Genomic DNA, 3,238 nt, shown 5'->3' with positions numbered 1-3,238 from the left:
TACCTCTGAAATCTGCGCATGCGCTTTACTGTACCATTGAAATTTAACAATCTGCATAGTAACAGATGACGCGCTAGGGCTGTTTCAGAATTTCAACCAACATCAGAAAAAAACTTGATGGCATCCAATAACAAATTTAACATTTATCCTGGAAAGGAACATCAGAAAGTGTAAACAAAAGCTTACTGTATGATTTAAATACCCTAAAGGCACCAGATTGTATTTGATATTGGAAACTAAGTAGGGTCAGGCCTGGTTAGTATTTGGATGGGAGACAAAAATACCACATACTTAGGTCAGCAGTTCCCAAATATTTTCATCATGTGTTGTTGAAAGCTTTTATGGACGGAATCACCGAATTGCTGTGAGTTTTCTGGGCTGCATGACCATGTTCCAGAATGTATTTATTTATTTATTTGCAGTATTTATATCCCACCTTTCTCTACCCCAAGGGGGACTCAAGGCGGCTTACAAATGGCACCTGTGCAGTGCCTTGGGCATAAAACACAGACATGAATAAAATTATTAAAATTAAAAGAGATATAAAAACATAATTAAAATACATTCTAATATGAGACACGTCATCCAAAGACAAGGTCTAAAGCCGTTCCATAATCCATTGCATGATTTCCAGATAAAATTATTGCACTGTGCTATTAATGAAAGGCCTGCTCCAACAACCACGTTTTTACTCTTGCATTTTTAAAGGCTAGGAGGGAGGGGGCTGATCTGATATCGCTAGGGAGGGAGTGCCACAGCCGGGGGGCCACCATTGAGAAGACCCTGTCTCTCGCCCCCACCAGTCATGCTTGCGAAAGAGGTGGGATCGAGAGCAGGGCCTCCCCCGATGATCTTCAAGGAGAGAAGCATTCTTTCCTGACGTTTCGCATCCTCAGATGGCAGGAAGCAGCCAGGCCTTGAATCTGGCAAGTCCACTAAATAGTAATCAAAGTGATTACAATATTCACACTTGCCTCCAACAGACAAAAGTTCTTTCTCCCACTCTGGACCTTCCACAGATATATAAACCTCCCTTGCTTATATACCTCGCAAACTCTGAGGATGGCTGCCATAGATGGGCGTTTGAAACGTCAGGAGGGAATGCTTCTGGAACATGGCCATATAGACTGGAAAGCTCACAGCAGTCCAATGACAGTGGACTGATGCTGCCCTGTATTTGAAGGAAAATGACAGTGCATCTACATTGCGGAATTAATGCACCACTTTAACTGTCACGACTCAATGCTATGGAATGTAGTTAGCAGGAAAAAATAAAGAGACATTTTCATCATGGAAGAGAAGACGTTTCCCGCTCAGAGGAACCTTAACTCTGTCTCTAAACATTGTGAACTCACAAAGGTCTTCCTTCTTTCATCTATTCCTGTTATCTGAGTGTTTTGTATAATGTACAAAGTTTGGAAATGAAGAAAAAGATATTTTAAATATCACCAGAATCCTTTATTTTGGTATAAGGAGATATTGTATATAACCTCAAACCTTAGTCCAGAAAAATATTGGCTTCACACCTAAAGCAATTAATGAAATTGTTTCATTTCTGTATTTAAAATAGTTTTGGAAATTGATCTTTATGTCAGACCACTGAATATGTAAATGTGGGTCAGTATCCAACTTACTCCCAAATTAGTTTTTGGTGTAAGCATAAGCTAAAAAGCCTGATTCTCATCAGTAGGTGAACATTGCTTTGATAGCCTTTTCAGCTACTGACAGCTATACATCTATTACTCCTACCCAACAGTCATTCAGTGTTACAGATTTACATTTTGTTTTTAAAGCAGAGGTACATTGAAGTTCTATAAGATCTTCGTGTCCTTGCCCTGCCTTTAATATCTATCTATCTATTTATATGTCTTTTTGCAGAAGTCCTACAACAAGAGAGCGCAGCATTTTGCCTTTGACTGAGTCTACTGGGAAAGGCAAGATTCTCTCCCTTGCTGAGATGACTGAGTGCAAACAGGGTGCATCTACACTTTAGAATTAATGCAGTTTGACACTACATAGCTCAATGCTATCTATTCGTGGGAGTTGTAGCTTGGTGAAGAATAAAGGCTGTGGGGATAGAACATGGAACATTTGAAAAGTAGCTAAAAATAGGATGGCAATGGATTCATTAATTCTTGTCCTACTAAATGAGGATTTTAAAAAATAATACTTTTCCTGGGGTGTTTTTGTTATGTAAGTTTAAATACAAAATCTGGTCTTAAATGCTTGGTCTCGAATAGACAAAGTGACATATCATTAAGATTATATCATAAGACAGATGTATAAGCTGTCAAAAATGTAGTGTCCAGTATACAACCAACTATAAATAAACTTCAGGTTTCATATCCGTTGTGCTTTGGCTTGCCAACATTGCTCAGCTTCAGACGAGATTATCTCCAAAGTATGAAGAGTACAACGTCTGCACCAATGGATTATTTTTGTCTTCAATAAAAGGAGGAGATGAGGAAACCGATCTGATCTAGAAGGTTTGTTTAGAAAAATACCCAAATACAAAAAGCTAAACCCAGTGCTAGGAATGGTGACGCCCGCTCTCCAAATATCCCATTTAAAGCTATTTGCTCTCCTAACAACACTCCAACTGCTTACAACAAGGAAAGTCAACCACGGCTAAGAAAACATTTGTAGGAGAAATAGAGAAAGCCTTAAAGAAATCCCAAGGCCTTGACATGAATGAACTTCTCTTTTCCTATCAAAGCACACTGTATCCGTCCACGGAGTGCAGTGTGGAAACCTTCCAAGCCTTGAAGACATTTGAAAGCAAAATAGATGATTTAGTGTTGGTGTCCTAGTTGAAATGTGAATACAACCTTTAGATTATTTTGCCTTAGCAGGCTAGGGTTGACTCCCCTTTTATGAGTCACCTGCAATGGTGAGATGAGGGTGCGGATTCTCCCGTTCCAGTGGGCTCAGTTCTTGGCAAGAGGGAAAGACTGGGTGGAAATCTCCAGCCATAATTGATTTGTTGCTGCAGCTTGAAAGAATCTCCTTTTTTGTTAGCCTCCTTTTTGCTTCTAGTTGTAATGCCATGGCTCACCTTCCACTCTGTTTAGAAACAAATAGGTCAGATTAACTGTACTGTGTCCCGCTTCCCAAAGTAAGAGTGAACAAATAATCCCCCCATTTCACTTTATTCTGAGATCCACTCCTTTATTGAATATTTCTGTCTTAATTTCCAAACAACAACAACATTTATTACGGTCCATAGACGTATCAGTAA

This window comes from Anolis carolinensis, chromosome 1 (genome assembly GCF_035594765.1).
Source record: "Anolis carolinensis isolate JA03-04 chromosome 1, rAnoCar3.1.pri, whole genome shotgun sequence".
In the NCBI taxonomy this organism is placed as follows: domain Eukaryota; kingdom Metazoa; phylum Chordata; class Lepidosauria; order Squamata; family Dactyloidae; genus Anolis; species Anolis carolinensis.
Note: the sequence above shows the minus strand (reverse complement) of the source record.